A 27,065-nucleotide genomic window follows, 5' to 3' on the forward strand; every position below is an offset into this window, starting at 1 on the left:
ATGGCATCACTGACTCAATGGACATGAGTTTGAGCAAACTCCAGGAGTTGGTGAAGGACTGGGAAGCCTGGCGTGTTGCATCCATGGGGTCACAAAAGAGTCAGACATGACAGGGACTGAACAACGAGAGAGGAGTGTGGCCTTCCCTGGTGGCTCAGTGGTAAAGAACCCACCTGCCAACACAGGAGACCCGGGTTCCACCCCTGGATCGATCCGAAAGATCCCCTGGAGAAGGAAATGGCAACCCACTCCAGTATCCTTGCCTGGAGAATCCCATAGTCCGTGGAGCCTGGAGGGCTACAGTCCCTGGGGTCGAAAAGAGTTGGACATGACTTTGTGACTCAACAACAACCCCACCCCTATGGGGAGAGCCTGCTTCCCTTTCCCCTCCTCCCCTCCCCGACCCCCCCGCAGTCTCCTGGGACTGTGGGCTTTGGCCCCAAACAAGCTCTCCCCGGGGTGAGACTGCAGACAGGATGCTTTCACACAGAACCTTTCAGAGAGCGGCTGGTTCACGCCTCCTTCGCGAGGGGCTGCTTGCTGCCGGCTGAGCAGCAGGTCTCATCAGCAGCTGCTGCTTAGCCCCAGTCGTAGCCCCAGCCTGGGAGGAACAGGCATTTGGTGGGGGGGTGGGGGGGGTGGGGGAGGGACTAGAGCCCAGAAGTCCCGCAGCCCTCCCAGGAGAGAGGGAAACAAATGTGTGCTGCCTTAAGCCACTAACACGTTGGAGTTGTTTATGGCCACTGGAAAGAATGACTAATTTTAGAAGGCAGCATCCGTCCGTCTCTCCAGCCGGTCCTGGCTGCAGCGGGCTGCTCGCTGAAGCTGCTTTCCCTTGCGGCGGGAGGCCGACGGCAGAGCTCCGCGCGTCCCCTCCGGAGGTGACGGGAGGCCTCCTGCCGTGTGTCCTGTGCACTGGAGAGCTTGGCGCAGAGTCCGGGGAAGACCTCTTTTGGTGTCTTCCCGATCAGAGACGGGCCACAGATCAGCCTCTAGCAGAAGTCCCCGGAAAATGGTAACCCTGCAGCTGACTAGTGCCAATCAGGATCGACTCCTCAGCTGGGAGGGCTGTAGCTTTTTAAAGATAATAGCTTGTTTTGTTTAATTGAGGCCTAAGTGACACACGTTAGTTTCAAGTGTACAGCACAGTGATTCTGTGTTTGTGTATGTTGTGAAATGATCACTACGATAACTCTAGTTAACATACTTTGCCCTGCATGCTCAGTCGTGTCTGACTCTGTGTGACCCTATGGACCATAGCCCGCCAGGCTCCTCCGTCCGTGGGGTTCTCCAGGCGAGGATACTGGAGAGCGTAGCCATTCCTTTCTCCAGGGGATCTTCCCGACCCAGGGATTGAACCTATGTCTCGTGCGTTGGCAGGCGGGTTCTTTACTATCAGTGCCACCTGGGAAGCCCGAAATCGCCAAGGGGACACCCAGCTTGGTTTCAGGTATCACGATGCAACTAACTTTAATAAACTACCCTCTGTCAAGTTTTGGTTTCATGTTGAAGATAAATTTCCACAATTATATAAAAAGGTCGTCAAAATATTACTCCCTCTTCCAACTATGTTACCTGTGAATTCCACTTTTTTAAACCACTTCAACCAAAATAGGGACTTCTCAGGTGGCTCAGTGGTAAAGAATTTGCCTGCCAATGCAGAAGATGCAGGTTCAGTCCCTGGGTTGGGAAGATCCCCTGCAGAAGGAAATGGCAACTCACTCCAGTATTCTTGCCTGGAGAATCCCATGGACAGAGGAGCCTGGTGGTCTAGAGTCCATGGGATCACAAACAGTCAGACACAGTGAGCAACTGAGCATCCAGCCAGAACAATGGATCACAACAGAGCAAAAGCAGTAGACAGGAGAGCCTGAAATTTTAGTATTTAATTAGGGCAGACTTGAAAGAGATTTACAAAATGTAAAACCAGTCCACTCTTTTCACTAAATTATTTTTGGGAAATATAGTTACTATTGATAACATATTTATGTTAACATGGAATAGGTTTATATTTTAACAGTTAAAGAAAAATTTTATAAATATCTCAGCTTTAATTTCCAATATTTTAAAAAAGGAAAAGCTTTGGTTCTAAGGCCATGTATAGCTGTACATAAAAGTACATAAGTACATAGACTGTATGATGGACTGTTCCATTAAAGTCTGTACCACATTTTGAAGATGGCCCTTGGAGTAGGAAATGGCAACCCACTCTAGTATTCCTGCCTGGAGAATTCCATGGACAGAGGAACCTGGTGGGCTACAGTCCATGTGGTCACAGAGAGTCAGACATGACTTAGCGACTAACATTTCCCTTCCCCTTACACTTAGGGTATCAGCTGAAAGCTGTTGCAAAAACTGGGCCTTTCGATCTCTTTCTTAACACTGTGCCAAGGCAGGCTGGTATAGCCACCTGATTTATTCTAGAGGCCATCATCTCTCTAAGCTTCAAAAGGCCCTTCCAACAACGTATTAGGACAGGCTCCGGGTGTGTCTGCCAGGATGGCAAATCTTAAGGCACGGGAGAGTTCCCCTTCAGTGGAGAATCCTCTCCTGCACAGGCTTATATTCTGGCTCTGTCCTCCCCACCTCTGGTCCTGTATCTTCAACATCATTTTCCAGGCCTTTCCTCCCAGTTACCGCAGGTACAAAGAAGCCATACCCTCCAACTGTTTTTGATCCTAATCCCTTTCTTCCCATAGCAGCAAGTGGACTGTCCCAACTGGGCTCTGCCGAGAACTGCTCCTTGTTCTGGGGACTAGAAACAAGAAGAGGACATTAAAGACGGTCTTGAGTGGCCTGTCATCAAGGCGTCTTTCTCAAGTAACAGTCTTCAGGCCACAGGATGCTCTTGTTCACTAGCAATGACAGGAAGCTGCTGTTCCTTAGTTGGATGATTTCACATGGCTCCGGCAGTTCAAATTTTCTAGAAGTGTCAGCCCTCCAAAATCCCTATCCTGGTGGGTACTATTGCTGCCTTTTTAGGGTTTTCATCGGAGAGGTTTTGAACTGTAAATTCAAGCTCCTTTGTACCTCCACCACCCTGAAGATCAAAGCTTGTGCCTGATTTTCAGCACCGTTTGCCTACTGGCTGCAGGACACGTAGGCTTCTGCAAAGCTGCCTGTAGGCTTCCTGGCTCCCATGATGTGGCATGAGGTGATGGCTGGCTGTCTCAGCATGTAATTCTCTTTCTGCTAGGCTTCCAGGGTATTTAACAAAAGGTATTCAACTCTATAATCTTTTTAATTGTCACCGCTCTTATATCTTTCCAGGACTAGAAGAAATGCAAAAGCCAGTGCCTCCTCTTCTACCTGGACCGGATCCACCACAGGTGAGCATCTCAGTAATCCTGGCGGCTGCCCAGCACTGCTACTCTCTGACTCGTCATCAGTCATAGGATGCCTCTTGCCATCTGGCTGGTGAGTGATCCAATTCCAGTGTCTCTCCTGAGGGTCTCTATCCACTTGTCTAAAAGGCAGACATTGAGGCAAGGCTTCAAGTACCAGTAGCTCATGTTGGAGCCGAACCCAGCGGACACAGGTGGAGACTGGAGATGAGAAGGGAGGGAGAGAAAGCCAAGAAAGGCTTTAATAAATGGGGCCATACTGTGGGCCATTGGGCTCCATCCTGCTGAAGCTTCCACGGAGAGTCTCTGGTTTTGTATCCACAGAACACATCTCAGCATCCTCCCCTCCATGGAGGATGTTTCTCCATCAGCTTCTGTCCTTCCTGGTTGCCCAGAGCAATAGCTCCTGGCATTTCTGGCCTCACCCACTGTGGGCTGTGCTTGCACGGGTTGCCAGAGCCTTCTGGTAGAAAGTGCTGCCAATGGACCAGGAAACCGTCAGTGTGAGTGAGAACCGCCCAGCGAGGCTGCTGGTGACCTTCATGGGGGCTGCAGGGTTAGGGCGTGACCCTGCCGCCTTGGAAGGTAGACAAAGGAGCACCACCGTGATGGGGGAAAGACAGGGATTCACGGAATAGTTTTGCACATTTTTAGTGTCTTCATGTTTTATTGCACTCCTGGTAGTTTAATGGAAATTGTTTTAGTTTAGAAGAGACTAGAGGCGGGCAGGCCAGTGAGAGAACTGTGATAATCGAGCAAGGATGAAGTGCGGAGAAGCTGGAAATAAGGCCCTGGTAATGAGCAAATGCAATAGGTCAACGATACGTCTTTTTCTTTCACTATTACCTATTATGCTGTGGCAAGACAGAACCAGGATGCAGCTCATAAGTGTCGCACAGGGCTTCAGAAGACAGGGATAACATAATATGCTGCAAGAAGTTAAAAACGTGCCACTTACGTATAGTGGAGAGACACATATGTAACACAGGCACCAAAAGTACAAGGAAGTGCATCAGCATAGTCAATATCACTCTGAGAGTGGTGGTTACTGTCTGAGGACCAACAGCAAATGCCTCAGGAAGAGGCTTCCTGGAGGTTTGCCGTGTGCTACTGCCCTGCTTCTTAAAGCTGGGTGCTGAGTACACGGACACTCATTATGTAATTATTTTACTGTTCTGGTGTTTCTAAATTAATACAAGATATATTTAAAAACATTTTAATGCATAGGACTTGATGGCTTAGGGGAATAAACCAAGTTGATTCCGTGTCTTCATGGCTTTTTACCATATGATTTAGAAAAAATAAAAAATTTTCCACACATGTGTGTACATACTCACATAAAACAATAATGAGGAAACAATTCTAATTTGTTACATGTTATTCACTGTCTATGCTGACGCCCCCATAAGTGAACATTTTAATTAGCTGGTGACCTGTAATTTCCATTTACAAATGATGATTTATAGAAGTCTCCTAATTATAAACCAGACTCACGGAGTTTGAAGGGAGCTATGATTAAATGGCAGAGAAGGCAATGGCACCCCACTCCAGTACTCTTGCCTGGAAAATCCCATGGATGGAGGAGCCTGGAGGGCTGTAGTCCATGGGGTCGCTGAGGGTCGGACACGACTGAACGACTTCACTTTCACTTTTCACTTTCATGCATTGGAGAAGGCGGTGGCAACCCACTCTAGTGTTCTTGCCTGGAGAATCCCAGGGACGGGGGAGCCTGGTGGGCTGCCGTCTCTGGCGTCCCACAGACTCAGACACAACTGAAGTGACTTAGCACCAGCATGATTAAATGGCAACCCACTCCAGTATCAGAGAAGGCAATGGCACCCTACTCCAGTACTCTTGCCTGGAAAATCCCATGGATGGAGGAGCCTGGTAGGCTGCAGTCCATGGGGTCGCTAAGAGTCGGACACGACTGAGCGACTTCACTTTCACTTTTCACTTTTCCTGCATTGGAGAAGGAAATGGCAACCTTGCCTGGAGAATCCCATGGACAAAGGAGCCTGGTGGGCTATGCTACAGTCCATGGGGTCGCAAAGAGTCGGACACAACTGAGCAACTAACACACACAGACACACAAATGATTAAATGAGGACTTTCTCAGTGGCTCAGTGGTAGAGAATCTGCCTGCAATGCAGGAGACTCAGGTTCGATCCCTGGGTTGGGAAGATCCCCTAGAGGAAGGCATGGCAACCAACTGCAGCATTCTTGTCTGGAGAATCCCACAGACACAGGAGCCTGGCAGGCTATGGTGCATAAGGTTGCAGAGAGTTGGAGGACTGAGCACGTATGTATGATTAAATGAAGCATTTTTGTAAGAGTGTCTTCAGGAATAGCACTAAGCTTTAAGGTGGATTTATTTATTTATTTTTTCCTCAAAGGAGTGAATCATAGTGAAAGAGAAGTGAAAGTGAAAGTTGCTCAGTTGTGTCCGACTTTTTGCGGCCCCAGGGACATCCATGGAATTCTCTAGGCCAGAATACTGAAGTGAGTAGCCTTTCCCATCTCCAGTGGATCTTCCCAACCCAGGAATTGAACCTGGGTCTCCTGCATTGCAGGCAGATTCTTTATCAACTGAGCTATCGGGGAAGGTTTAAGATGGACTTTTTTTTTTTCTCACAGGAGTGAATCATAGAGCTTCAATTAAATCGTGTGGATGGGTTTTTATGTTGGACTGCTCTGTTGGGGGTAGTGATACTTCTTTTGGGTACGAGTTTTCCAGGAATAAGGACATAATCCGCCAGTAGTCTCTCTGTGCCCGCTCACCCAGGAGGCCTTGGTGAATCTCACCACTGCTGGGATGACACCTACGAGAGAAACAGGATCGCTGGGTGTCTCTCAGTTGTGGTTTCATTCACCATAACCTCTCTGCTCTCGCTAAGTCTTAGAATCATCAAAGTGCCCATTCAAAGGGACAGATGGAAAAGAACTCAGAAATCACGCTGGGTTTCTTAACTTGCAACTCAATCATTCCATTTCACAATAGGACTGAGATCCTACAAAGGAAAAAAAAAAAAGGAAAAGACATAAGTCACCTTAAGAGCTCTGATGTTTCATCTGGGTATTTGTGAAGTAATTCTGAAGACAGCCTTGCAGTTTCACAAGGAAAGAGTTCAGATCATTGCTTTGCCTAAATGAGAGCCAAGCCTTTTTATCCCTCCAGATTTTATGTACTCATTCCCCAGGGCAATATAACTTGCCATATCCTTGGACTTTGAATTTTATTATAATTTTTATGGGAGGAGGGACTGCATTTAATAAAACTTGAATAAAACGACACTTTTCTTTGGTGGCCAAATAAAGCTGAACCTCAGGACATTTGCCGGAAAGACATCTCCTGGGTTTGTGGTCAGCTGGTCACAAGGAAGGTGAGACAGACCCAGGAATTTTAGGTGTAACCTGAAGATTCAGGGCCACTTATTTCTTCTCCCCTAATTTTGGCTTTTTTGTCTTTCTCTTTGAGAATGAGAACAAATCTGGCTCTTGCTTTCTCAGTGACCCAGGAGGAAGGAGGCTGTGTGGTTGTTTATTTTTCGTAATCTGAAAGACGGTTTCCCCAGTGTTCCAGTGTGGGGAGCCATCAATCTCTGATAAATGGAGACCTGAGTTCGTGACTCTGTATCTTTTTTTGGGGTTGGGGGTCGGGAGAGGTTATGGGTGCAGACGTTTTTCTTTCTCGTACGTGCGTGTGTGTGTGCTAAGTCACTTCAGTCATGTCCAACTTTTTTCAACCCCACGGACTGTAGCCCGCCAGGCTCCTCTGTCTATGGAATTCTCCAGGCAAGAATACTGGACTGGGCTGCTATGCCCTCCTCCGGGGGATCTTCCCCACCCAGGGATTGAAACCGCCTCTCTAGTGTCTCTTGTACTGGCAGGCGGATTCTTTGGTGGATTCTTTACCAGTAGTGCCTCCTGGGAAGCCCTCTTTTGTGTGCAAATATGCCTGAAAAGATATTTATTAGTCCTTGAGTGTTTACTGTTAATTGTTTTAATTGGATCACTAAATCACTTTGTTCTTTACAAATAGTAAGGAGCAGAACGCACATCAATCCTTAATTCAACATGGGTCGTGTGGAACTGTTTGCCTGAGATTTTTCACCAGGATTTAGATATTTGTGTGTGAGAAGAGGCACGTGGGTAAGGGAGGGAAAATCTGGGAGAATGGAGCTGGTTGAGTGAGTTCTGTGGAGCTGCAAGGCAGCAGAAAGTGTTAAAGAGCACATTGGAACTGTGTGATGTGACTGAGTACTTACACTGTGCGTGTTATGGTGTGTATGTGTGTGCACACGTGTGGAGGAAGGGGAGTACTTCGTTTATTTTAATTAATTTTTATTCGAGTATCATTGCTGTACAATATTGTGTTAGTTTCTGCCATACAACAAAATGAACCGGCTATAAAAGGCTTCCCCAGTGGCTCAGCCGTACAGAATCCGCCTGCAGTGCAGGAGACACAAGAGACATGGGTTCAATCCTGGGTCAGGAAGATCCCCTGGTGGAGGGCATGGCAACCCACTCCAGTATTCTTGCCTGGAGAATCCCAAGGACAGAGGAGCCTGGCAGGCTATAGTCCACAGTGGTCACAAAGATTCAGACACGACTAAGGAGACTTACCATACATACATATATATACATATATTCCCTCTTGTTTGAATTTCCTTCCCACTAAGGTCATCACATGGAGAAGGAAATGGCAACCCACTCCAGTGTTCTTGCCTGGAGAATCCCAGGGACAGGGGAGCCTGGTGGGCTGCCGTCTATGGGGTCGCATAGAGTCGGACACGACAAGGAGACTTACTATGCATACATCTATATACATATATCTCCTCTTGTTTGGATTTCCTTCCCACTAAGGTCATCACAGAGCACGGGAGTAGAATTCCGGTGTTGTAGAGTTGGCTGTCGTTCGTCATCTCTTTTATATGCAATATCAGGGTATATGTGTCAGCTGCAATCTGGAGGGGGCTCGCTTCCTTCATTGGGTGCCTTGAGCTGTGTCTGCTAAGCATCCTGCAAGTGCAGGGGACAGGACCGTAGGAAGAATGGACCTGCCCCAAGTGTGGTCTTCTTTCTGCTGAGAACTGGTTGAAGAAACAGACTGAATTGAAGCACTCAAACCTCCTGTACTTTGCAGTTTTGCTCAGAGTCCTGGTGGCAGCGATAGTCAGCCACTAATTTATCTGGTGCTACCAGCCTTGCTATTTTCTTGGCTTGTTGTTGCCTGTGCTGGAGCCCAGAAATCGATGAGTCAATTGAGAGGTGAGTCAAAGCAAAGCCGCTAGCAAAAGCAGACTATTAACTTGTCTAAAGTATCATAAATTATGCCCAGAGCAGCAGATCTGTGTATTGTAAAACCAAAAAAAAAAAAAGTTCTTGTTTGTAAGCAAGGCATCAATACCTAGTAATCTTCTATCCCAGTTTCTTTTCTTCCCCACTAAGCAGTTACATCAGAGAAGGCAATGGCACCCCACTCCAGTACTCTTGCCTGGAAAATCCCATGGATGGAGGAGCCTGGTAGGCTCCAGTCCATGGGGTTGCTAAGAGTCAGGCACGACTGAGCGACTTCACTTTCACTTTTCACTTTCATGTATTGGAGAAGGCGGTGGCAACCCACTCCAGTGTGCTTGCCTGGAGAATCCCAGGGATGGGGGAGCCTGGTGGGCTGCCGTCTCTGGGGTCGCACAGAGTTGGACACGACTGAAGCGACTTAGTAGCAGCAGCAAGCAGTTACATACTGTCTCCTTTTAAGCATAGCTGAAAAAGCATGATTTAACTTTTTTTGAATGATCACAGTGCTATAAATGGGCTTCCCAGGTGGCGCTAGTGGTAAGGAACCCACCTGCCAATGCAGAGACATAAGAGACGCTGGTTCAAGCCCTGAGTCAGGAAGATCCCCTGGAGGAGGGCATGGCAAGCCACTCCAGTATTCTTGCCTGGAGAATCCTATGGACAGAAGAGCCTGGCAGGCTACAGTCCATGGGGTTGCAAACAGTTGGACACAATTGAAGTGACTTAGCATGCATGCATGCAGTGTTATAACTATCTCAAGGTCATGGTGCTCTATGTATTAGGCACTTCCCCAGTGGAATCAAGACATTCAACTGTATGTAAGTGGTAATTATCTAAAAATAGCATCTCCAGTCCCTGTAGGTGCTGAAGTCTTTGGAATCATTCATTTCAGAATATGAACAGCGGCAGATGTTTCCATTCTGGGTCCTTTGTTTGCGTGGCAGGCACACACGCACCTTTGCTGAGTCTGGCCCTGGAGAGGATGGCCTTTGCTGAGCATGTTAGCTTTAACGTGGCTTAGTGATTTGTGTTGAGCTTTTAAGCTTGAAAGGAAAGCAGTGTGATCTTTCTTCAGAGAAAGAACAGATAAAATGTCCCTGAGTCAATATTAGAAGGGCGTTATGACTTTTAAATGTTGGCTCAGGCAAGCTTCACTTAACAATGCCTGGGAGGTCCCTTTGAGTGAAATAAATCATGGGTAATGATATAATAATTTCTTTAAAATATAATGTGGAAAACCAACGTCTGTTTGCAGATGTCAGATCTGGTATCCAGGAAACTGGCATCGCTTCTTTTCGAGGAGGGTCTGTGTTTGAAGACTGAAAAATCTTCCTTTGATACAAACAAATGGATGATTTGACAGAGTGGGAAACAAGGAAGACAGGGAATAGGACAGTTTTCGATTTTCGTTTGAAGAACGAAATTGTGGCCCAGGGAGCTGATGCCCCAAATGTTCCATGCAATTTCCTAACATTTGGTTCAAATTGTTTGATATAGAAATATAGTGTGTCTGGTACAATAGCTACAAGGGATTAAAAAAAAATGACTTCTTCTGGTGCCACCCAAATAATCAAATAAAACCACACTGTGAAACAGGAGGGACGTTTCTAATTGCTTGAGTCATGTCGAGACTGGTGAAAGTCTGGAATGTGATCGTTCTTGTCCTTTACACACTGGGAAGGTTGAAGGCAAATGAGGAGCAGCAGCAATGCGTCCGAACCGTCCAGGGCTGACGCAGGAGTCTGGGTTTGCAAGTAACCTTGGGGAAGCAGAGGACGTCAAGGCATGACGCTAAAATGCAGTATGTGTCCTGGTCTTGGGCCCGCAGCTTCTGTTCCTCTTTCTGACAGTAGAGTGCTCGATAGACAGGTATTATCTTTTACTCTTGTATGGATGATTCTCTGTGACTTTAATAAGACACACATAAAGAAGAACCACATCTTTGTACCAGCACCTACTTTTTCAAAACATGTGGGTGTGTGTGTGCTTGCTAAGTTGCTTTAGTTGTGTCTGACTCTGTGACCCCACAGAGTGTAGCCCACCAGGCTATTTTGTCTGTGGGATTCTCCAGGCAAGAATACTGGAGTGAGTTGCCATGCCCTCCTCCAAGGGATCTTCCCAACCCAGGGATAGAACTTGTGTCTCTTATGTCTCTTGAACTGGAAGGCAGATCCTTTATCCCTAGCATCGCCTGGGAAGCCTTCTTTCACAACACGGGTTCTACCAAAGAGGTGGGTGTTGTTGGAGGGAAAGCTTGAGGTCTCCTGAAACAGGGACTAAAGGTAGAGCTTTCTTGATTCAGTTTGTGATTCATGAGTCAATGGAAGAGACTACAGGTGTGAAAAGAGTTTCCCATGAGCCAGCGGGGCTCAGGAGAGTCTGGAAAATATGGCAGCAGGTCAGGCTTTGTTGACTCAGCAGGGTACAGAATGAGCCAATCAGCTTGAGCTTTGCATTTCTTGGGAACTAAAGCAGCAAATTATAATGATCTCTCAAGAGAATCACAATATGAACCCCTCTGATAGACATCCAGTTATTTTGGATTACATGACGTTTATGAGTTTCTCAGGAAATTTGGTGCGATCCTTGTTTTTGCCAAAGTTAACTGCCCTTGCAATCTTGGTACTGCAAAGCCTACATTCCATAGGATTGAAATTTCTAGACCCAGAGCTGTTGTGCCAACTGTGAGTTTTGGGTTAAGGGATTAGAGTGGCAGAAAGGTTAGGGAGAGAAAGAATTGGAAATGTGATAGGTGGCTTTAGAGATATCAGTTTAGATTTGGGAAGAGAGATGCCAGCCACAGGCTCTGGCTCGTTCTCAGTTTAAAGGGGATTTAGAATTATCTCAGATTCCTTCCCACACCAAGGTTTACTCTTTATGATAATAACGATAGGATGAAAGTAAGAGCAGAGGCAGAAGGAAGGTCACATTGATGAGGCTGGCCTGGCGTGGTGAGCAAAGTAGCCAGGGTGGGTTTTGATAGGCCAAGTTTTGCCGTCGAAATACCTCTTGCAGTTTGCCCATCTAGCAGTTTGCCCAGGTGTGACACTGTGCATCAGAGCAGCCTAATTACATTGTCCGATTGGACTCACTCTAGTTGGGACTGTCTTGAGGTGACAAAGTCAAAGGAGGCATCGTAATATAATGGTGAGTTTGGGTTCTAGAAAGAGAATACCTACATTTGAAGTTCAGCTTTATCATTTGCCAGAATATTAAGTAAATGATTTACCATTCTTTGCCTCAGTTTCCTTTTCTGCAAATGGGAATTATTATGTACCCATGTCATAGGATTCTTTTGACAGATGCATTCATTTTCTTCTCTTTACCATCTTCTCCATCAGGGCAAGGATTTGCATTCGCTTTTTTGACTGTGGCATCCCCAGTGCCAATTGAAGATCTTATTGTTGTTCAGTTGCTCAGTCATGTCCAACCATCTCATCCTCTGTCATCCCCTTCTCCTCTCTGCCCTCAGTCTTGCCCAGCATCAGGGTCTTTTCCAGTGAGTCGGCTCTTTGCATCAGGTGGCCAAAGTACTGGAGCTTCAGCTTTAGCATCAGTCCTTCCAGTGAGTATTCAGGGTTGATTTCCTTTAGGGTTGATTGCTTTGATCTCCTTGCTGTCCAAGGGACTCTTAAGAGTCTTCTCTAGCACCACAGTTTGAACGCATCAGTTCTTCGGCGCTCAGCTTTCTTTATGGTCCAGCTCTCACATCCATACATAGCTACTGGAAAAACCATAGTTTTGACTAGATGGACCTTTGTCAGCAAATGGATGTCCATGCTTGATGTTTGTTGAATGAACACATACATATGGTGCTTGGAACAATACCCGGAACACAGGAAATCCTTTATAAATGTTGGTTGATGATGTAATGTTTCTTGGAAGGGTCTGCTGTGCTAGTTTCTGTCACGGTTTCCATGCCCAGTGCAGGGCTAGCACATGGAGAGAAGATGCTCGTGGCGGGCAGAGTGATGTCGCCGTCCTGCAGAGATGGCTCGTTCCTCACCCCTGAGCTGTCAGTATGTTAAGTCACATGACAAAGGGGAATTAAGGTTGTAGATTGAGTTAATATTGCTAATCAGTTGATCTTAAAATAGGAAGACTATGTTAGTTTATCTGGTTGGGTCCAATGCAGTCGTAAGAATTCTTCAGAGTAGGAGAGAGAGGCAGAAGAGACTCAGAGAAAGTGACGTGACATTCAGTGGGTCTGAGAAAACACTGCATCGCTGACCTTGAACGTGGAGGAAGGGACCTCAGCGTGAGCAACGTGGACAGCAACAGAAAATGATTAAAAGGCTCAGCAAATGTCCGTTGAACTGAGCCTGCATGGAAAGCTTTTTTGTTCAACGGTCAATTAGATTTTATCTTTCCTTCATAATGTCAATGCTCTATGATATGCCTCATGTGAAGAAATCTAACAATACATAAAAACTTAATAAGGAAAGTCGGAGTCCTGTGGGATCCTCGTACTTACAACAAGCGCAGTGAACCTGTAGGTGTTATTGTTTCATGAATCTCTTTCTGCATGCACACACATGCATATGCACGCACTTGTGTGTGCAAACGTGCAGACACACATGGACACATACATGCACACACAGCATTCCTTACATGAGATTTTACCCCACATGGCAGCTTGTGTTTTTATCATGGACACATCCCCACCCTTCCTAATCCTGGTGCCTCTCATTCCAACTGTGTCTACAGATCCAACCATGAAGGTGTGATAACTCCCTAGTGTGTGTTCTTTGATATATTTTTTGCACTTTGGTGATCTCAGAGTCTTCTCTTGTGTTGTTGGAAGAGGGTGTTTGCTATGACCAGTGCATGCTTTTTGCAAAACTCATGCCTTTGCCCTGCTTCATTCCGTACTCCAAGGCCAAATTTACCTGTCACTTCAGGTGTCTCTTGACTTCCTGCTTTTGCATTCCACAATGGCAAGCCACTCTAGTACTCTTGCCTGGAAAATCCCATGGACGGAGGAGCCTGGTGGGCTGCAGTCCATGGGGTCGCTAAGAGTCGGACATGACTGAGCAACTTCACTTTCACTTTTCACTTTCATGCATTGGAGAAGGAAATGGCAACCCACTCCGGTGTTCTTGCCTGGAGAATCCCAGGGATGGGGAAGCCTGGTGGGCTGCCGTCTATGGGGTCGCACAGAATTGGACATGACTGAAGCAACTTAGCAGCAGCAGCAGCAGCCCCTGTAATGAAAAGGACATCTTTTTTGGGTGTTAGTTCTCGAAGGTCTTGTTGGTCTTCATAGAACTGTTCATCATCAGCTTCCTCAGCTTTACTGATCGGGGCATAGACGTGGATTACTGTGATATTAAATGGTTTGCCTTGGACAGAAACAGAGATCATTCTGTCATTTTTGAGATTGCACCCAAGAACTGTGTTTTGGACTCTTATGTTGACCATGATGGCTACTCTATTCCTTCTAAGGGATTCTTGCCCACAGTAGTAGACATAATGGTCATCTGAGTTAAATTCACCCATTCCAGTCCATTTTAGTCCACTGATTCCTAGAATGTCGATGTTCACTTGTGCCATCTCCTGTTTGACCACTTCCAATTTACCTTGATTTATGGACCTAGCATTCCAAGTTCCTGTAAAGAGCAATATTGCTCTTTACAGCATTGGGCTTTACTTCCATCACCAGTCACATCTGCAGCTGGGTGTTGTTTTTGCTTTGGCCTCATCCCTTCATTCTTTCTGGAATTATTTCTCCACTGATCTCCAGTAGCACATTGGGCACCTACCGACCTGGGGAGTTCATTTTTCAGTGTCCTGTGTTTTTGCCTTTTCACACTGTTCATGGGGTTCTCAAGGCAGGCTTGAGAACCTTCAAGGAACCTTCTTGAAGTGGCTTGCCATTCCCTTCTCCAGTGGACCACATTTTGTCAGAACTCTCCACCATGACCCGTCTGTCCTGCGTGGCCCTACATGGCATGGCTCATGGTTTCATTGAGTTAGACAAGGCTGTGGTCCATGTGATCAGTTTGGTTAGTTTTCTGTGATTGTGGTTTTCATTCTGTCTGCCCTCTGACTGATAAGGCTAAGAGGCTTATTAAAGTTTCCTGATGGGAGAGACTGACTGTGGGGGAAACTGGGTCTTGTTCTGGTGGGCAGGACTATGCTCAGTAAAACTTTAATCCACTTTTGTGTTGATGGGTGGGGCTATGTTCCCTCTCCCTTGTTTGACCTGAGACCAAACTATGGTGAAGGTAATGAAGATAATGGCGACCTCCTTCAGAAGGTCCCATGATGCACTGCTGCACTCAGTGCCCCCGACCCTGCAGCAGGCCACCACCAATCCACGCCTCTGCTGGAGACTCGTGGACAACTCACAGGCAAGGCTGGGTCAGTCTCTTGTGGGGTCACTGCTACTTTCTCCTGAGTCCTGGTGCACACAAGGTCTTTTTTGTGCCCTCTAAGAGTCTGTTTCCCCAGTGCTGGGTAAGTCTGGTGGCTCTGTGTGGGGTTAATGGTGACCTCCTCCAAGAGCGCATATGCCATACCCAGGTCTGCTGCACCCAGAGCTCCTGCCCCTGCAGCAGACCACTGCTGACCAGTACCTCTGCAGGAGACACTCAAACACTCAAAGGCAGGTCTGGCTCTGTCTCTGTGGGGTCTCCTGGTGTGCACAAGGTTTTGTTTGAGCCCTCTGAGTATCTCTGGCGGGTATGGAGTTTGATTATAAATGCAATTTCGACCCTCCTACCTTCTTGTTGGAGTTTCTCCTTTGCCGTTGGACATGGGGTATTTTTATGCGACAGTCTCCTGTCAATGGTTGCTCAGCAGTGAGTTGTAATTTTGAAGTTCTCTTAGGAGAAGGTGAGTGAGCATTCTTCTACTCCACCATCTTGTGTATCAACAGATGGTCAATACTGAAATCAGATTGATTATATTCTTTCCAGCCAAAGATGGAGAAGCTCTATATAGTCAGCAAAAATAAGACCAGGAGCTGACTGCGGTTCAGATCATGAACTCCTTATTGCAAAACTCAGACTTAAATCGAAGAAAGTAGGGAAAACCACTAGACCGTTCAGGTATGACCTAAATCAAATCCCTTACAATTATACAGTGGAAGTGACAAATAGATTCAAGAGATTAGATCTGATAGACAGAGTGCCTGAAGAACTTTGGACGGAGGTTCATAACATTGTACACGAGGCAGTGATCAAGACCATCCCCAAGAAAAAGAAATGGAAAAAGGCAAAATGGTTGTCTAAGGAGGCCTTACAAATTGCTGAGAAAAGAAGAGACGCTAAAGGCAAAGGTGAAAAGGAAAGATATAAGCATCTGAATGCAGAGTTCCAAAGAATAGCAAGGAGAGATAAGAAAGCCTTCCTCAGTGATCAGTGCAAAGAAATAGAGTAAAACAGTAGAATTAAAAAGACTAGAGAGCTCTTCAAGAAAATTAGAGATACGAAGGAATGTTTCATGCAAAGATGGGCAAATAAAGGACAGAAATTTTATGGACCTAATAGAAGCAGAAGATATTAAGACGAGGTGGCAAGAATACACAGAAGAACTATACAAAAAATATCTTCATGACCCAGATAATCACGATGGTGTTATCCCTCACCTAGAGCCAGACATCCTGGAATGTGAAGTCAAATGGACCTTAGAAAGCAACACTACGAACAAAGCTAGTGGAGGTGATGGAATTCCACTTGAGCTATTTCAGATCCTAAAAGATGATGCTGTTAAAGTTGTGCACTCAATATGCCAGCAAGTTTGGAAGACTCAGCAGTGGCCACAGGACTGGGAAAGGTCAGTTTTCATTCCAATCCCAAAGAAAGGCAATGCCAAAGACTGCTCAAACTACCGCACAATTGCACTCATCTCACATGCTAGTAAAGTAATGCTCAAAATTCTCCAAGCCAGGCTTCAACAGTATGTGAACCGTGAATTTCCAGATGTACATTCTGGATTTAGAAAAGGCAGAGGAACTGGAAATCAAATCGCCAACATCCATTGGATCATCAAAAAAGAAAGAGGGTTCCAGAAAAACATCTACTTTTGTATTGTTGATTAACCAAAGTCTTTGACTGTGTTGATCACCACAAACTGAAAAATTCTTTGAGAGATGGGAATAACAGACCACCTGTTCTGCCTCCTGAGAAATCTGTATGCAGGTCAAGAACCAACAGTTAGAACTGGACATGGAAAAACAGACTGGTTCCAAATAGGAAAAGGAGTACATCAAGGCTGTATATTGTCACCCTGCTTATTTAACTTCTCTGCAGAGTACAGCATGTGCAGTGCTGGGCTGGAGGAAGCACAAGCTGGAATCAAGATTGCAGGGAGAAATGTCAATAACCTCAGATATGCAGATGACACCACCCTTATGGCAGAAAGCAAAGAAGTAAAGAGCCTCTTGATGAAAGTGAAAGAAGAAAGTGAAAAAGTTGGCTTAAAATTCAGCATTCAGAAAACAAAGATCATGGCATCTGGTCCCATCACTTCATGGAAAATAGATGGGGAAACAAGGGAAACAATGACAGACTTTATTTTTTGGGGCTCCAAAATCAATGCAGATGGTGATTGCAGCCATGAAATTAAAAGACGCCTGCTCCTTGGAATCAAAGCTATGACAAAGCTAGACAGCATATTCAAAAGCAGAGGCATTACTTTGCCAACAAAGGTCCATCAAGTCAAAGCTTTGGTTTTTCCAGTGGTCATGTATGGATGTGAGAGTTGGACTATAAAGAAAGCTGAGTGCCAAAGAATTGATGCTTTTGAACTGTGGTGTTGGAGAAGACTCTTGAGAGGTCCTTGGGCTACAAGGAGACCAATCCAGTCAATCCTAAAGGAAATTAGTCCTGAATATTCATTGGAAGGACTGATGCTGAAGCTGAAACTCCAATACTTTGGCCACCTGATGCGAAGAGTCAGCTCATTGGAAAAGACCCTGATGCTGGGAAGGATTTAAGGCAGGAGGAGAAGGGGACAACAGAGGATGAGATGGTTGGATGGCATCACTGACTTGATGGACATGAGTTTGAGCAGAATCCGGGAGTTGGTGATGGACAGGGAGGCCTGGCGTGCTGCAGTCCATGGGGTCTCAAAGAATCGGACACAACTGAGAGACTGAACAGAGCTGAACTGAACTGATCTCAGGGTGGGGCTCAGTGACACATTCTTTTGCAGTATTCCTCTTCTTAGTGATACCTCAAGAAAATCCTGCAGGTCATTTTTGGAGGATTTGTGCTCTATGATATGAATATAACTCCATTTTCCTCTCCCTTGTTGATGGACATTCTCTGTGATTTTAACTGTTGATGACTGCACACAGCACTGCAATTCATGAATCTAATACTTCTTGCACAAAACAGAGCATTCCTAATTTGTAAAGACTATTTTCACAAAGATGCCTCTCTGCGATGCTAAGAATTCTTGAGAGACATGTGTTTTCTCCCCAGAAGTTATTATCTAGGGGCTGCAGTTAAGGTCCACAAGAATTGTAGCAAGTGGAGGAGACAGTGACATTTAAGGGTCTATAACCAGCAAGTCCTAAAGAAAATTGACCCGAATATTCATTGGAAGGACTGATGCTGAAGCTGAAACTCCAATACTTTGGCCACCTGATGTGAAGAGCCAACTCATTGGAAAGGACTCTGATGCTGGGAAAGACTGAGAGCAGGAGGAGAAGAGGGCGACAGAGGATGAGATGATTAGAGAGCATCACCAACTCAATGGATATGAATTGGAGCAAACTCTGGGAGATAGTGAAGGACAGGAAAACCTGACATGCTGCAGGTTATACAGAGTCAGATGCGAGTTAGTGACTCTACAAAACAGCAAACACTGGAAAATACCTTTTCTTTCTATCTAACTTAAGAAAGTCTTCCACTTGCAATCAATCCTGTCTGTCAACTTGCTTGGAAAAACAGGGTATTTATTTACACTGGCTTACCCCTCTAAGGAAATTCAGCATAGCAGAAGGCCCTCTAGGAGAATGCTATTAGATCATCGTTTTTTGTTTATATCAGTGATATGCAGAGTGATTCAGCTCCTTGTTCGGTAAAAAAATGCATAGTAATTAAAACGTGTTCATAAGGTCACTACTATTGAGACATTCATTGATTCCCTCTGTAACTCTGTTTCACTACCTCTTCGTAGGCAGGCAGTAGCTCCAGACTGGTTTGGTACAAGAGCTCTCACTGATGCTGTTTCTTAAGTACAGTCATTCAGTGGTATATTTTCAGCATCTGAATCAAAGAAACATTCTTCTGCAATCTGCACAAACCTGTTTGGCATGCTCTCTTGTTTATGGAAAATCCAAATATATATTTGTGTTCTTTTGAAAGTGGTGGCGGTTGGAAGGAAGGTCGCATAGGAGGTTAGGACTCCGGCGCTCCACAGCAGGCTGGATTCTTAAAGCCTGATCTGGTTTCATAAAGTAAGCAGAAGTCTGAGCTCAGTCTAGACGCTGGCTGACATGTAGACAAAAGAAGGAATCCGGTCAGCCGTGGGCTGGTGGCAGGTTCTGCTGAAGAATGCCCTGGGATGGCAGAGTCCTGGGGCCATTGTCAGGGAGCCCTCCACATCCTCTCTCCTGTGACTCGTCACTTTCTCTGCACTGGCCCCGTCATCTCTTACAACTGCACAAGCAAAGACAGGCTCAGAGAGCAATTGGCCCGACATTCCACAGCTAAGAAATGATTGTTGTTGTTCAGTAGCTAAGTCATGGCCCACTCTGTAACCCCACGGACTGTAGCGCACCAGGCTCCTCTGTCCTCCTCTGTCTCCCAGAGTTTGCTCAAACTTATGTCCATTGGGTCAGTGATGCTGTCCAACCGTCTCATCCTCTGCTGCCCCCTTCTCCTTTTGACTTCAATCTTTCCCAGCATCAGGGTCTTTTCCAATGAGTCAGCTCTTCGAATCTCATGGCCGAAGTATTGGAGCTTCACCTTCAGCATCAGTCCTTCCAGTGGATATTCAGAGTGGATTTCCCCAATAAATACAGAATACAAAAAGACACATTTTTAAAAGCTTCTTTGTGGAAAATGTCATTCATATGAAGAGTTGAGACCGTACTAAAATTTGTTATCCTGAACCCATCACCTAATTTCAAAAATGATCAATTCATACCCAATCTGGTTCATTTATGTCTCTCCAGCCCCCTCTACAATTGGGTAATTCATTGGGTTGGCCAAAAATTTCATTCAAGTTTTCTGCAAAATGTTACAGAACAAACGTTTTGGACTTCCCCTGTGGCACAGCAGTAAAGAATCTGCCTGCAATGCAGGAGACACAGGAAACTCGGGTTCAATCCCTGGGTTGGGAAGATCCCTTGTAGAAGAGCATGACTACCCACTCCAGCAGTCTTGCCTGTGGAAAGAAGAACCCAGTGGACTATAGTCCATAGAGTCAAAGAGAGTCAGACAAAACTAAAGCAATGGTGCACGCACGCATGCAAAGCTTCTGGCCGACCTGAGATTTCTAAAAGATAAATATTCATTAAAAGTATGGTCACAATACTACTTTATGCCTAAATTAAAATAATAATTCCTTCATGCCGTTAAGTATCTGACTTTCCCTGGATGTGGGGCTGGGGTTTTAATGGGTCTGCACTAGGCATCCTAGTTACACTTGTGTGATCTCGTTGGTCCAGTCTGAAGCACTTGCCCAGTAACACCCATGGGCTCTAAATTCTTCAAAGGGAAATCTGCTTAAATACAACCTATCATTTCCTGGAATCCTCCATAAACAAGCAGATGTTCTAGTTCCATTAATATAACCCTGAATATTCACTGGAAGGACTGATGCTGAAGCCGAAGCTCCAATACTTTGGCCACCTGATGAGAAGAGTCAGCTCATTGGAAAAGATCCTGATGCTGGGAAAGATTGAGGGCAGGAGGAGAAGGGGGCGACAGAGGATGAGATGGTTGGGTGGCATCATGGACTCAGTGGACATGAGTTTGAGCAAACTCTGGGAGATAGTGAAGGACAGGGAAGCCTAGTGTGCTGCAGTCCATGGGGTCGCAAAGAGTCAGACACGACTGAGTGACTGAACAATGAACAACAGTGTAGCTCCATTAACCTGCATTATAGATGGAAAAAGTAAGAAAAGTGAAAAAAGGAACAGCTCACCTCAGATTATGCATATCCGGGGAGGTGAGGGTGGTGACACGGGAAAACAGAAGGGTGGGGAGCCTCTCCCAAGGAGGAGGTCTCCACTCAGAGCTGCGAAGTGCCAGTGTTCATGAGCTCTTAGCTCTTGTCAACATGAAATGATTATGCAGAGGAATCCGGTTGATGAACCAGGTTTTATTGCCATTTCTGGAGAAGGCAATGGCACCCCACTCCAGTACTCTTGCCTGGAAAATCCCATGGATGGAGGAGCCTGGTAGGCTGCAGTCCATGGGGTCGCTAAGAGTCAGATACGACTGAGCGACTTCACTTTGACTTTTCACTTTCATGCATCGGAGCAGGAAATGGCAACCCACTCCAGTGTTCTTGTCTGGAGAATCCCAGGGACGGGGGAGCCTGGTGGGCTGCCGTCTATGGGGTCGCACAGAGTCGGACACAACTGAAGTGACTTAGTAGCAGCAGTATTGCCATTTCTAATGAAGGATTTCAGCTGGAAGATCAGATCAGTAGAATGATTTCTAAACTGAGGTGGAAATCCAGTTTCACTCTTTGCTTCTCTGGCCGTGCTTTCCTGGAATTCCTAAGTTCTGCACTGAACTTTTGGAAGTGAGGGCTGAGGTCTGGACACAACTTTTCAATTAATGCAAATCATGGTCTCGGGTTCTCCTGCAATTCAGCATGTGACATGGTTGGAAGCCGTGTGCCTGCTCAGAGCAGGGACCACACTACTGAGTGCCCTTGAATATCCAATGAGTGTGACAAGCGTGTGCGGGCTGCAGCCGCAGCTGGCCCCACTCAGCTGTCTAGCCCCGCCCCTGTCCTGCCCCACAGTGTGCGTTTTGCCCCATTAGACCGGGGTTGGTCAGCTCGGGGAAGGGATGCGGTTGTGCTTTTAGGTCTCACGCAGGGAACACAGTCATGAACAGCACCTGCTGTATAATTTGCAGGACCTACTTACTCTGCTCCTTGGAAGAAAAGCTATGACAAACCTAGACAGCATATTAAAAAGCAGTTTAATCACACCACTGCCAACAAAGGTCCCTACAGTCAAAGCTATGGTTTTTCCACTAGTCATGTATGGATGTGAGAGTTGGACCATGAAGAAGACTGAGTGCTGAAGAATTGATGCTTTTGAACTGTGGTGTTGGAAGAGACTCTTGAGAGTCCCTTCGACTGCAAGGAGATCCAACAAGTCCATCCTAAAGGAGATCAGTCCTGAATATTCATTGGAAGGACTGAAGCTGAAGCTCCACTACTTTGGCCACCTGATGTGAAGAACCAGCTCATTGGAACCCTGATGCTGGGAAGGATTGAAGGCAGGAGGAGAAGGGGACGGCAGAGGATGAGATGGTTGGCTGGCATCATTGACTCGATGGACATGAGTTTGAACAAACTGTGGGAGACAGTGAAGGACAGAGGAGCCTGGTGTGCTGCAGTCCATGGGATGGCAAAGAGTTGGACATGACTGAGCAGCTGAACAGCAACAAAGAAAATAGATAATTAACAAGTCCCTCCTGTATAGCCCAGGCTGTATTACATCGTATACGATGCTGTATCCTATACAGCTTTGATCAACTCTGCTCAGTGCTTTATGGTTGACCTAAATGGAAGGAAATCCAAGACAGAGGGGATATCTGTAAACATATAGCTGATTCATTTTGCTGAACAGAAGAAATTTACACAGCATTGTAAAGCAACTGTGAAGTGAAGTCGCTCAGTCGTGTCCGACTCTGCGACCCCATGGACTATAGCCTATCAGGCTCCTCCGTCCATGGGATTTTCCAGGCAAGAATACTGGAGTGTTGCCATTTCCTTCTCCAGGGGATCTTCCCGACCCAGGGGTGCTGGACTTGAACCCGCGTCTCCCGCATTGTGGGCAGACACTTTATCCTCTAAGCCACAAAGTAATAAAGGGAACAGGCAAGTCCGTTTTCTTTATCCGCTTCTCTCTCTGCCTCCAGGCCCCCTTTATGGGTTCCCCAGTTCCCCGGAGAGAGAAAAATGTTCACAGGCAAATAACAGAAGACCCGAAGCAGCCTTTTCGCAGCCTATGAACTGATCTCGAACTTTCCAGGGGCTTGTCCTTCATAGGAAAAACACTGAGGCACTTCCTCTGTGCTTTTGAATCTGGAAAGGAGGCCCCCCTCTCCAAGTGCTGAGTGACATCTCAGAGCTTCTTTCTTTCCAGTCAAAGTGGAAAATATCAACTAAGGTTTCAAAGGAAAGGAAATGTTATGTATTTTCTCATCAAATTTGGCATTATCTCTCTGGCAGGCGGGCCTTTAATCTTAGGCACAGTATTTTTCCATTGTATAACTTTGAGCTCGCCTTCAATCTGTCTCGCACTTTTAACTTGGGCTTTCCAAAATACGAAAGGGCTTTGCACAACTTATCTTCTTTTCTCATTTGTTTCCGCGATACTTCTGATTATCATTTGCCAGGGTTTCTCCAGAGAAGCTCACAGTTTTGCCCCTGTGAATACTGAATGTAACCCAGATAAAGTTCCTTTGTTAGTGGGAATTCGTCAACGACCTTGATAAAAAGAGCTTTCCAAATCCAGCATCCTGGGAGGACTGAAATGATTCAGGGTCTGTTGATAGGAACATATAAATGAGAAAGTGCAGTAATAGGCCTTTAGAGAAAATCCCATTAAAGTTTTAAATGAGAAGGAAAGCGAGGCACTTCTGTTCTGGTGCTGGAGAACAATGTGACGCACCTCTGCCAGCCTCTCCCCCTAAGCCCTGGAAAAGAGAGTCGTGAGATTGATCTCTAGGAGTCAGACTTTTTTTTTTAATTATTTTGTTTCGGTGTTTATTTATTTATTCTTGGCTGTGCTAGGTCTTCCCTGCTGAAGGGGTTTTCTCTGGTTGTAGTGAGAGGGCGTCTCCCTGCGGTGTCTTCCCTTGTTGCGAGTACGGGCTTTAGGCACACGGGCTTCAGGAGTGTGTCCCCCGGGCTCTCGAGCGCAGGCTCAGTAGTTCTGACGCACGGACTTAGTTGCTCTGCAGCACGTGAGGTCTTCCGGATCAGGGATGGAACCCCTGTCTGCCGCATTGGCAGGTGGATTCTTTACCACTGAACCACCAGCAAAGCCCCTTGTGAAACTCGTAAATCAGTCTGTCCTTGTACAGATCACAACAGAGATGTGTAAAGATGGAACTGCATGCAGCCTGACGAAATATATTAGGAAAACATACATCAGACAGACACGTGAGCAATGCAAACAGAAAATTCACAGAGGGAGATGTTGGCAGTTTTTTTTCAGAAGGTGTCGGGGCCAGGAATCGGGGTTGCTTGGGGCCCAGAACTTTATTAGGTGGACTTAAACATTCTTGCCTGCTCGGTCGTGCCTGACTCTTGTGACCCCTTGGACTGTAGCCTGCCAGGGTCCTCTGCTCCTGGAATTTTCTAGGCAAGAATGCTGGGAGTGGGTTGCCATGCCCTCCTCCAGGGGATCTTCCTGACCCAGGCACTGAACCCACATCTCTGGTGTCTCCTGCCTTGGCAGGCGGGTTCTTTCCACTGGCGCCACCTGGGGAGTCCTAAACGCGCTTGACTCACTGGGAGGCTCATCCTGGTCGTCGGGATGGCTCTGTTGTGTTTTCTTAGGCTGAGTGCATGGAACACTCTGACTGCTTGTTAGCTATTCTTAGTCATAACCTGCACACGCCAATCTTGGCTCACTCTGTTGAACATCCAACAGGGATAGTTCACACTGTTCATTCACAAGTAGGTAATTCTCGTTTCTCAGGGTCAATGAATAAACCACAGTTCTGGCCTTACACATAAAATGACTGACTCGATGGGCTGAGCCAGCCTTTCGAGGAAGACCTGGACCCTGGATGCTGGTGGGGGTGGTCCCAGCATCTTCACACTGCTCCTCTGTGAGCACCTTCCTGACGGATCTGGGGCCGCTGAGCATTCTGGGAGCATCGTCCTGATGGATTTAGGGCACTGAGCATTCTGGGAGCAGTTTGGATGTTTAGTTTGTCCTCTTCCACATCTTAGTCCTTGATAAATAAATATATATTTACCATTCCTGATCCCTGATTTAGATCATGTCACAAAATGATACTCTGAAGGCTAAAACGGGTGGAGTGACACAATGAGGCCCCTGGCTTTTCATGTTGGATGCAATTAACTCACTGTTTGTATAAATCTGTCTGGAAAACATCATGTATACTCATCATGAAGTTGGGGCTCATTCTTTTAACAATGCATTTTACCTTCTTTTCTGCTGTGTCCTTGACGCTGCTGCCTTTGCTTGTTTCTGATGGGTATCTCCTAGTTGGTCACATCCTCAAATCTGCATTTGCTTGGTAAAGTAGGATTTTTTTTTTTTTTTTTTACTTTGTTTATTGATGTGGACCATTTTTAAAAACCATTATTGAATTTGTTGCAATATTGTTTCTGTTTTATGTTTTGGCTTTTGGGGCACAAGGGATGTGGGATCCTAGCTCCCCAACCTGCACCCCCTGCAACGGAAGGGGGAATCTTAACCACTGGACCGCCAGGGAAGTCCCAGCAAACTACCTTTGATGCCTGACTTCTGCCCATGTCTTATTACAGCTGATCTCGGCTCCTTGTCTGTAGTTTGAGCCCTTTCTGCATCTGTTTCAACAGTGACTCCTCACGACTAAGCCTCCTGCCCACAGTCTAACTCACCCCACCATCCCTGTTGCTCTAGTCTTTCCAAAGCTTTAAAAAAATGCCTTTCAAAACTGGGTGAATGGACTTAATCCACCTGCCGATGAGGGGACACCGTTTCGGTCCATGGTGTGGAGAGATCCCACGTGTTGTGGGGCAGCTGAACTCGTGGAGACAACTGCCAGAGCCTGTGCTCAGCAGCAAGAGAAGCCCGCACACCGCAGGTGGAGAGAAGCACCCGCTCCCTGCAACTACACAAAGCCTGTGTAGCAGTGAAGATCCAGCACAGCAATAAACAAAGGATATATTAAAACAAACCTGAACGAATCGTCTCCTTCTATGGTGGAGTCCAACCAAAGAACAGCAAGAAGAATTTTGAGAAACCTGTGAAAGGGAGGCGTCTAAGCAGAAACCTGGCAACACAGCCCCATGAACCCAGACAAGGCACTTTCCACTGCAGGCGACCGTGGGCAGAAGCGGGCAAGGTCCTGAGAGTCCGCAGGAGGCAGACACGTCTGGGAGAAGGGGCAGGAAGGCCAAGGTGTCTTGGCTCCAGGGAGGGAAAGTGTGATGGGATAATCCTGCACTTGAGCAGCCCCATGAAAGGCCTGGGGTCCCCATGGAAAATCTCTGCACACCAGTCGGGAGTGGTGTAGATGGTGTAGCCGTCTGGCGGGGTGTAGATGAGCCCCCTGGGGACTGAGCGTGGCCTTGCTGCAGTCAGGAAGCCTCACCCACACACCTGTTTTCCATCGTCAGCACGTGGTGACTTCGTGGTAACACTCCTCCCTGCTTTGGAAAATAGCAGTTGATTTGCAGCCTAGGTTCTTGGCGTCAGATGGGGACCCTGGGAGTTCAATTCCTGTGAATTCTCGGGGGTCACATGGTTTACAGTGAGTCTTTCGAAGGAAATTTCATATTTTCTGAGGCTGGAAAATGGGCCCCTGAAAGGGTAGGAGTTTGATTTACCTAAACAAAAATCTCTTCATAATCCCCCCCTGCATTCTCTACTCTATTCCAACTCGCTCCTCACTGATAAATTCGACTTCAGCTTTAGAATGTAATTTTGCTCTGATTAGCTTTCTGTCCGTCAGAATCCCACAGTGATAATAACATCTAAGTATTTTGTTAAACAACATACTACTTTTGTAAATGACATGTGTTTTGAGAAAAAAAAAAAGTCACCTATAGAAGGTGAAGCACGTTGACAAATGTTTCTTTAAGCGAAGCTAATTGCATGGAATATTTTATGGCATTTCCATGGAAAATGTTACAGGACATCCCTTGAGGATTTCGGGGGACGTTTTATAGCTGTTTCCTGCTCCATCAGCATTTTATAGGATCCTGTGGAAAGCAGGCTGCTGCTTGCTGTGCATCTGGGAAGTCGTGGCCGTCGGTTTCTGTGAGACGATGGAGGGGCTTAAAGCACAAGCATGTGTGGGGGACGGGACGGGGTGCCGTGAAGAAGGGCTGTGACCCTGGAGTCCAGGATGGCTGGGAGAGGGTAGGTGGGGGAGGGGAGCGTATCCTTCTCAGCTGCCAAAGAAACTTCATTACCATAGTCTTCAGATGAAAGACTTTTTGACAATCTCATGTATAGTAGACACCAGCTACATTCAGTTCAGTCCCTCTGTTGTGTCCGACTCTTTGCGACCCCATGGACTGCAGCAC

The 27,065-nt window shown here is 46.3% G+C and overlaps 1 long non-coding RNA gene across 1 annotated transcript in view; it reads left to right on the forward strand.

The window, feature by feature from the left end:
- The first annotated feature begins 863 nt into the window (after window positions 1-863).
- LOC129648561 (uncharacterized) overlaps window positions 864-27,065 on the forward strand; it is a 32,151-nt gene continuing 5,949 nt past the window's right edge. The window contains exons 1-3 of the long non-coding RNA XR_008712781.1: window positions 864-1,015; window positions 2,700-2,957; window positions 3,271-3,417. This is a non-coding gene — a long non-coding RNA (uncharacterized LOC129648561). The remainder of the gene's footprint in view (window positions 1,016-2,699; window positions 2,958-3,270; window positions 3,418-27,065) is intronic.

Source organism: Bubalus kerabau, chromosome 4 (assembly GCF_029407905.1).
Source record: "Bubalus kerabau isolate K-KA32 ecotype Philippines breed swamp buffalo chromosome 4, PCC_UOA_SB_1v2, whole genome shotgun sequence".
Taxonomy (NCBI): Eukaryota; Metazoa; Chordata; class Mammalia; order Artiodactyla; family Bovidae; genus Bubalus; species Bubalus kerabau.